The sequence below is a fragment of the Leguminivora glycinivorella genome, chromosome 18, assembly GCF_023078275.1.
Source record: "Leguminivora glycinivorella isolate SPB_JAAS2020 chromosome 18, LegGlyc_1.1, whole genome shotgun sequence".
Classification (NCBI taxonomy): domain Eukaryota; kingdom Metazoa; phylum Arthropoda; class Insecta; order Lepidoptera; family Tortricidae; genus Leguminivora; species Leguminivora glycinivorella.
Genome location: NC_062988.1, coordinates 321,549 through 331,397, shown reverse-complemented (window position 1 = coordinate 331,397; position 9,849 = coordinate 321,549). Strand labels below are relative to the sequence as shown.

At 40.0% G+C, this 9,849-nt stretch overlaps 1 long non-coding RNA gene across 1 annotated transcript; it reads left to right on the top strand.

Annotated features, from left to right (window-relative positions):
* The first annotated feature begins 1,672 nt into the window (after positions 1-1,672).
* LOC125236064 lies at positions 1,673-2,602 on the top strand. The gene is made up of 2 exons (XR_007178162.1): positions 1,673-1,817; positions 2,001-2,602. It is a non-coding gene; the product is annotated as an uncharacterized LOC125236064 (long non-coding RNA).
* The last annotated feature ends 7,247 nt before the right edge of the window (positions 2,603-9,849 follow it).

Here is a 9,849-nt window from a genome sequence, read left to right as displayed (position 1 = left end):
TTTTTAAAATTTCTTTCTGTGTCATAATCTTCAGGCTTAAAGTGCAAATCTGCAAATTGTCGAACGCTCTGAAACATTTCCTTTTATCGGTACAATCGACAGCCAACGCTGCCTCCTTCCTTCATCTTTTGGAACACTGAAAAGTTTAATATTATTCATGTTAATTGTAAAGACATAAACAATAAAGTTGGTATTATTATACTGTGATATGAACTATGAACATAGAAACCGTACCAAGTTGATAGATTTAGCTCCATTCAATAAGAGTAAATACCATGCAAGAAAAAAGATTGGTCACCCTAGTCGTAAAACCACACATAGCATTATTTTTCTTTAAAGGTCATATTTATCGTTCTAAACCTATTCGTGGGAATTTTGATATAATTTGAGACAATGAAAACAATATAATGATAAGAACTAACCAAGATTAGAAGCAAAATAGCAGAAAATTTATTGCCAGCGAGGTTTATGAACATTTTGGTAAAATAAGTACTTACTTGTGAAATTTTACGTCGGATTTCGGTTTCCATTTACTTCCACAATGGTTCACTATGCAATACATAGCGCAGAACTTAAGTAAATCGTCGAAAAACGTTTATTTCGCAAAATAAATATCTGAATCGGTGAATGACTTTTGACAATTCTGACATATCGGGCATATTTTTTTATTATTAGTGTTCCCATAGTACGCAGGAGGTAAATACCGGAGAAATAAGGTTTTTGATTGAGTTTTTTTTCGTATAATACAAAGAAAAGTAAGTCAATTTGATTGAAGAATGTTTTATACGTTTTTTTTAGTAACTAATCTGGCAATACATCACAGTGTCGGAAAGAGATAGAACATAGGAGTAAAGGTGAATGAACCTGGCTTCAACTCATTGGTCGGCACGCAAAATCCATGGTATATAATATTCTTGTACGGCATCAATTTATCGAACGATGTCAATGAACAAATTTGTTTATGATCAATTTGAAAATTGTAAAATGTGTCCGGGGCTTTTCTATAATCAATATTATCAAAAATTTCAGGTGCTAATTTAAACGCTTTCCAAAAATCACATCCTAAAATTACATTTGACACAATTGTCGGTACGACATGAAATTTAATAACATGGGTTACATCCTTAAAAGTTACCGGTAAAAACATTACCCCTAATAAATCCAAATTAAAACCGTCCGCAACCGAACATGAAATTTTATTTTCTTTAACTAACGTAAAACCGAGTTTTTCAAAGTAAACATGAGAAGAATTTCCTAACAAAGAAATACTGGCACCAGAATCTAACAATCCTGTAATCTGGTGTTTACCAATGCCAACTTGTAGATAAGGCCTAATATCGTCCCCATTAGTAGCAAATAAGACTGTGGCAATCGATCCATAGCTATAAAATCTATTGATTGCATCCAAAACTTTAGCGTTTTGTTCAAAATTGTCACAGCCTAAGCTAACTAGTTTTTTTGATCCTTGCTTTTAATTAAAGGACAATCCGCTTTAAAATGACCCTCTTTTCCGCATTTGAAACAACTAGTTTGAATACATTTCTTAAAATTGTGATTTGTCTTACCACACTTGAAACAAACTTTCTTAGTTTTCGAACGTACCCCTGCTGACGTTGACATACCAGAAGAAATATTCGCTCCTGTTTCAATTTTTTTTCTCTGTGGCTCTGGCTCATTGCAAACTTTACTTGCTCCGCCATTTCCCTTACCAGGTGTATTTAACCGAAAACTACTCGACGACGACGCTCCCGAGTGAACAAAAGAACACACAGTCGACCCTGCTTGAGACTTCTTTTGCGGCCTATACAAAAATTCAGGTGAGCTGACTGTAAAAGACTGTTTATTTGGTTCTCTGAAATTAATACAACGCTGCCTAGTTTTCTCAATTATCTTACATTTCTGTTCTAATTGTTCTATAGTTTGAATTTCTACCAAAGCTAACTGTTGTGTGTAAAATGGTCGTATATTTCTTTGCAATATATCAAGTTTCTCTGTTTCAGATAATGGTTTAGACAATCTGCGAAACAAACTCGCCATAACTGCCAGATAAAGATGCAACGGTTCGTCTTCCCCTTGAGTACGCAGACGAATATCACCTGACAATTTAAAATCATAGTCTGGATCTAGAAAATCACTCAAAAGCAACGCAGTCAACTCCTGCCAAGATGACACCTTGGATCTATTTGCACGAAACCAAAGCAATGCCTGATCCGAAAATAACCTAGCTGCAGAGTTAAAAAGCTTGGAATATGAAACGCCATCAGCTTGCCGGAGATCCTCAACCTGTTCTAGAAACGTCTTCGGGTCAGTGTACCCATTGAACTTAATGTTCCACTTCAAAATACATTTGTGACCACTAATGGACTCTGAAAAAGTCTGTTCTTCCTGCTGAACAGAATCAACAGAAGATCCTGCACCTGCTGCCTTCAACAAAGAAGAAACTTTGCCAACATTTTCAAGCTTTGACAAGAAACCATCAAGAGTTTGTCTACTTGTGCTAATTAGTGACTGTGTACTAACATCTTCAGGCTGGAGCCTAGAAATTCTGTGAAATAAGTGATAAGCCAGTGCTTTAGCCTTAATAAATGTGTAATTTTCCTGAGTTTGTTCAAATTTTTTCCATAATTTCTCTAAATCCAAAAGTTTTCCCGCAATAATCTTTGACTCACTTGCCGGGTCTAGTTCAGTTTCAACTATAGAGCTTGATGGTAAGTCTTTTAATAAAGCACTAAGTTGTTTTTTAAGCAAAGCCACTGTCGCTTGAGGGGTTTCAGACCTAATTTCAACTTCATAGATCAATTCCTCTTTCGACAAAGGATTTACTAAAATCTCTCTTTTCTCCATAATGACAAGTAAACCTTATAGATCAAATTTTGAATAATACTGAACTATAAAACCAAAGCAATCAGAAATTAAGTTACTAAAGGTTCCTAAACATAACCTTTTGAAAAAAAAATTTGGTGGTTTAAACTTCACAAAATAACTTTCCTTTATGAAAACTGTCTTATCAATAATACACAAAAACCACACAAGAAAACATTAAATATCTGAATTAAACTCATGTAAAGATGCTAGGTACATCTTGTCTCACCAAAATAAAATTAAACTGTTAGACATTATCAATAAGCAGAAGGTGTTCATTTTATGACACAATTACTTTACCCTGTATATACCGTCATAAAAGAAATGAATTCAGATCACAAACAACAATTGGTAACTATGGATATACAATTTCTAAATACAATAAACCTCTATTGTGTTGGTTCAGTCTACTAAGGTAAGTGCAAGCCAATTTTAAAACTTCATTTGCCAGTTTAGTATGTTGGTGGTTTAGCCTATTCAATTTAACTTACTTGTAAAAAACAGATTCCTTTTGAGCGATTATTTGTTTGTCTTTTCCATATCTCGGGACCATGGGGTCCCGGACCTTTGGGAGGCATGCGTGGGGCCAAAGCCAACATCACAGAGGCCCTTTTAGACATTTTAATCTAAAGGCAAGGGATACACGTGGCGGATACCATCCCCGAGCGCACAATATGATACAACCGGAGATGGTCCCCGCCAGGTGCAAAGACTATTGCAGTGCAGCACTTTTGTGCTGCGATGGGAGCTAAGGTCATGGGTTATTGTTTTGAAAGTTGGATGAACTGGTTAAAGGGCTATGGGAGGAGACTATCGGACACCTGCCGTGACAATTAGTCTCACAATTGTAAAAGGCAGGCGGTGACTCGCCAACTCATTGAGTGGGCCCTGCAAAACGGCCGCACGCACGGTGCGACAACAGAGCAACACTTGAGAGTGGCTAAAAGGTTGTCGAGAGGTGAGTCTGCGGTAGCTTGGTTCCTGGTGTTCCATTCAGCAGGCCGCCGGCGTTATGACATTTTACACTTCCAACCTGGAGCATAGGTCCCGCTCTTGCGAATCCACTCTGGCCGGCCGGTTAAGGCAAGCGCAGAGGCGAGGGCTAGATGGAAGTGCCCTCTGGAATAGGGGTCCGCGGTGTCGCCACTCACCGTCAGCTCGCCACAAGCTGCCCCCGCGGGCTGAGCGATTATTATTATTATTTGGGTTCTTAGTTTTTCTCGGTGTTCCAGGGAAGACCGGCATAATGAAATGCACGAGCCGAAGCCAAGTGCATCTCATGATTTAATAGTTAGTCACTACTTGAATTTTGATCGTTCTGAAGAAACTTTCTGACTATGCGGCACGTGTTCAATATAACTGCTTTCTGTAATAATAGATATGAAGATGGTGACAGCGATAGAGTTCGTAATGAGGTGTGTAACTGTTGAGGGATTACCCCTGTAGTAGACAGAACAATGGGCACTATTGTAACGTTGTTTAACTTCCACATTCTGGCTATTTCATTTTTCAGGTCGGTGTATTTGGAGAGTTTTTCAGCTATTGTGCTTTGTACGTTATGTGTGTTCGGAATTGCTATATCAATTAAAAGGGCTGTTTTGTTTGTTTTGTCTACTACAGTGATATCTGGTCTATTGTAGTGTGTGGTTCGGTCTGTCAAGATTGCTCTGTCAAAATACATCTTGTAGGCGTGATTTTCTAACACATTTTCAGGGGTATACTTATAGTAGGGAACGGGTGGCTGAGACGTCAAGTTATATTTTATTGCAAGTTTCTGGTGAATTATGTTGGCTACCTGGTCGTGTCTATATTTATAATCAGTCTGGACTATTGCTCTGCATGCTCCGGTAATATGTTGTATGGTTTCTCCTGGGCTATTGCATCTCCTACATGAATCTACAACTCTATTTTTCATAATGAATTTTTGATAGTTACGGGTCTCTATTACCTGGTCCTGTATAGCCATTATGAACCCCTCAGTCTCCGGGAAGAGCTCGCCACGATTCAGCCATGCGTTCGACGCCGTTCTGTCGACATTGGGTTGGCTCAAATCATGACAGTGTCTTCCATGTAGGGACTTCGCGTTCCATGCAGCTAATTTGGTTTTGTTATCAGTTATTTCTTGAGATCTCTGTGTAGTTTTGTCTTTTAAGTTTAAAGGTGTAAAATTCTGGTCATTCTGTTCTATTGCATTGTGAATTGAAGAAGAATACGATTTTTGATGAAAGTATGTTCTCAGTGCTGTTACCTGTTTATTGTGGAGATTCGTAATATCGATAATTCCCCTGCCACCCTCCTTCCTCGGCAGGGTCAATCGTTGTAGGCACGATCTGGGGTGGTGTTTCCTAAACTTTGTCATGGTCGTATTTATAGTTCTCTGGAAGTTCTTCAGATCTGATTTGCACCATCTAATTACGCCAAATGAGTAAGTTAGGATGGGTACTACGTAGGTATTTATTGCTTTGGTGGTGTTTTTGGAGTTAAGTTGGGTTTTAAATATAGAGTTAAGTCGGTGTTTGAACTGTAATTTTAGTTTGATTTTTGTTTCTTTGTAGTGAATCAGTTGTGATTGCAAGTAACCTAAATATTTGTAGCCAGATTTGTCATCTAATGGGTCTATGGTTTCTCCTGTTTCTAATGTATAAGTATGTCTGTAATTTCTTCCTGCTTTAATACTATTAATCTTACATTTATCAATACCAAACTGCATTTGAATGTCTCTCGAAAATACTTCTGTCAAGTTAGCTAATTGTTCAAGGTCGTGTTCATTTGAGGCGTATAATTTAATATCGTCCATATATAGTAAATGGTTCAAACGTATTTCGTCTTTGTCTGTCTGTCCGTCTTCATCAATAGTGTGGGGTTCATACTTGAGAGGATGACCTATGTCAGTTTTGTTTAAAATGTTGGATAGGGGGTTAAGGGCGAGGCAGAACCAGAGAGGGCTAAGTGCGTCTCCCTGAAAAATGCCACGCTGTATTTGAATATGCTCAGTTTCTATTGTTCCGGTTGGTGTGTTGAGTCTAAGTCTGGTGGTCCAATTCTGCATAGTTGCTTGTAGAAATTGAATAATTTGTGGATGAATTTTGTAAACGCTTAGGACTTGAATTAACCACGAGTGAGGCACGGAATCATAGGCTTTACTGTAATCGATATACATTGTATATAGATCAGATTTACGTTTGTACACTTGGTTTAGTATTACGGAATCTATGATTAATTGCTCTTTGCAGCCTTGGCTCAGTTTTCTGCAGCCTTTTTGTTGTTCGGCGAGTATGTTGTGTTTATTGATGTGTTTGTAAATAAGCTCTGAAATGCAACTTGTAATTATTTTATAAACAGTTTGGAGACATGTAATTGGTCTATATTTGGCGGGGTTTTTTAGGTCGTTGTGGTCTTTTGGGAGCATATATGTTGTGCCTGTTGTAATAAATGCCGGGATGGTATCTGGATGTAATATAAAGTTATTGATGTGGTTGTGTAAATAAGGATGGATAGCAGTGAACTTCTTATACCAATAGCTATGAATGTGGTCAGACCCTGGTGCTTTCCAGTTGTGCAAATTGCGGATAACCTGTTGAAATATGTCTATTGAGATGATTTCAGATTCCATTTCTTGTATGTGTGTGTTACTGGTTAATTCTGTCTCGATCCATTCTGCCTGGCTATTATGATCGATAGGGTTTTGCCAAATGTCAGCCCAAAACTTGTGCAATTGTTCTATATTGGGGCCGTTGTCGGGAGTGGAATTATTCTGTATGTGTGTAATGTTAGTAGTGTGTGATGTAAGTTCTCGGTAAAATTGTTTTTCGTTATTGACAAATTGGATATTTTGTGCTTTCCGGAGCGTACATGCTTTATACCTATGAAGGCGGCTGCAGGTGACAGCTAATTTCTGTTTAAGTGTGTCCAGGAATTCTTTTAATTGTATATTAACGCCTTCGTGTGTGGAGTGTACTTGATATTGTTGTTTGATTCGTTCTACTTGCATAGTAAGTGTCCTACTTGTATTTCCGTTAATATATTGTGTCAACCTACCTATTTTAATTCTAAGATCTTTGATTCTCTTTTCTAAACGATGTTCCCAACTTGGTTTTTTCTTCTTGCGGGGTTGATTTGGTGAAACAGGTGGTATAAAATTAAGTTTTGCTCCATTGGCTTTAGCGGCTGACCAGCCTGCGCAATACGTTATAGTTTGGAGGGTAAGAAAATCTGTCTCATTATTAATGTTATTTGGAAGGATTCTGTCATTAATGTAAGCAACTATTTTTGATAATTTCTTGGATGGTTTTTGCTTGGGGATAAATGGCCGATTGGTGGGTTCTATATCTAAGAAATGACCAAGCGCTTCTGAAAATATTTGCTCTATTTCAAATCCTGTTTCTGACTCAGTATGATGTTGGGGTGTATGTGAATTTATGGGAGTTGGATTGTTATTTAGGTTTTGGCTGTCAACAAAACCTTCGTTATCTACTAATTGCAAATCTAAGCTGTGATGGTCGTTCATTATGTCAGTCTGTTGTCGGTCAGTTGAAAGTTCGTCTTCTACTTCCTGTCTGATTTCTTTTAACCTGTCATCCGTGATATACTTACTGTTTATTATTATTCTTCTTTGGTCAGCTACTCTTTGTTCGCTCACATGGGCGAGCATCGGGAATTTGGTAATGAACTGTTGATGAAGTAGTTGTCTGTAAGCTGTTTTATTTGTTTCTAAGCGTGTTATCTGTAAATAAAGTCTAATTATTGCTTCATTATGTTCGTTCGACCATCTCATCCGGGTTTGTGTATTATGAGTTGATTGTGTGGGTGTATTTAGGGGTGGGATATTTGTTTCATGTACATCAGATGATATTTGGGTGCTATGAGTCTCTATATCAGCTTGTAACTGTTGTAATTGTTCCCTAACTTCGGCGCGGATTTGGTCTATTCTACTTTGGGGTATCATTTTGAGACGTTCTATTGCACGTTTTTGGTCTCCGATTCTTTGTCGGCTGACTTTCATATGGGGATATTTTTCTATGAACTTCAAGTGCAGTGGCTCCAAATATGTCCTTTTGTCAGTGTCCATTGATGTGAGGTGAAGGTAGGTGCGTATTATGAACTCGTTCATTTCAGATGTCCATTTATTACGCTTGGAAGGTCCAACCTCGGTGGGTGCAGTGTCGATATCCTCATGTAAAAGGGCATCCTGCACAACATCCTCGGTGTTGCTACTAGATAAGGTGGACTTAGATCTAGTCATATAAGATGGGCGAGTTGATGGGATGGAAGAGAATAATGATTCTGTATCATCGCCCGAGTCGGCTGTAGCTTCGACATCGACAGCCCGCCTGCTCAGCTCCCGATGACCGGCTGTAGTATCTTGATGGACGCGGGCCCGCCTGCTCAACTCCGCGCCACCGGCAATTCGCATACTGTGGCATCCAGTACCGGCTCCAGATGCGCCCCGGCGACCCCCGGGCAGCGACCGTAAATTGTACCTGCGATTCTTATCTTCTTCCATTTTCAGCATCAGAGGTTGGGACCGTTAGTTTGGGAAGTGTTAGCTAGGTGCTCTGCTAGTTTTATTAGTTCAGCCGCGAAAACGGGTGTGGTCAAGGTGTTGTAGACCATTTATCAAAGATCTTCTACCCGTAAGCCCCCCTACCACGACAAGGTGGTCCCTCAGGGGGGTATTATTATTATTTCCTTTATTTATTTTGCTTCTTAGGCTAAGCTTTTTATAATATGAATATAAAAGTAAAATACAAAAACACATACAAAACAATATAAAAAACATATAAACACATTATAAAAAACCTAACCTAGGGTGCCGCCAGCAGCGGGGCAGGGCCCAAGCTGCCGGTGGTTAGGGCTGCAGAGAGAGGAACCGTCGGACTATCCGCGCCGTGTCCAAGATCACCGCCTTCTGCATCTGGCCCTTGATCCAGCCACCTAGCGAGAGTCTCTTAAGATGTTGGTCGAGACTCTTCGCTATGAGACCGTTCGCTGAAACGACTATCGGAACAATGATCGTTGAATCAACATCCCACATGGCGGTTATCTCGTGAGCCAAGTCTAGGTACTTACTGGACTTGTCCTTCTCGGCTTTCACGAGATTCTCATCATGGGGGATGGTGATGTCAACGAGCACTGCCCGGCGTTGCAGTCGATCTATTATTACAATGTCAGGCTTATTGGCTACAATAGTCCTGTCAGTGATAATAGATCGATCCCAATAGAGCGTGGCACGACCATTTTCAAGAACTGGCGCAGGTAAGTACTTGTAGTACGGTACTTCGCGGTCCACAAGGCCGTATTGAAGAGCAAGTTGCTGGTGAATAATCCTGGCTACGAGATTATGTCTGTGCAAGTACTCGCCGTTAGCAAGATGAGAACAACCGGAAATGATATGCCTGAGTGACTCTCCGGGACGGCGGCATGCCCGACAAATGTCGACCGTACCGTCCTTCAGGATATATTTCCGGTAGTTGTTCGTCATCATAACTTCGTCCGCAATTGCACAGGCAAAACCCTCGGTTTCTCCGAAGAGGTCCCCGAATCGTATTATTATTATTATTATTATTTGTTTGTCTTTTCCATATCTCGGGACCATGGGGTCCCGGACCTTTGGGAGGCATGCGTGGGGCCAAAGCCAACATCACAGAGGCCCTTTTAGACATTTTAATCTAAAGGCAAGGGATACACGTGGCGGATACCACCCCCGAGCGCACAATATGATACAACCGGAGATGGTCCCCACCAGGTGCAAAGACTATTGCAGTGCAGCACTTTTGTGCTGCGATGGGAGCTAAGGTCATGGGTTATTGTTTTGAAAGTTGGATGAACTGGTTAAAGGGCTATGGGAGGAGACTATCGGACACCTGCCGTGACAATTAGTCTCACAATTGTAAAAGGCAGGCGGTGACTCGCCAACTCATTGAGTGGGCCCTGTAAAACGGCCGCACGCACGGTGCGACAACAGAGCAACACTTGAGAGTGGCTAAA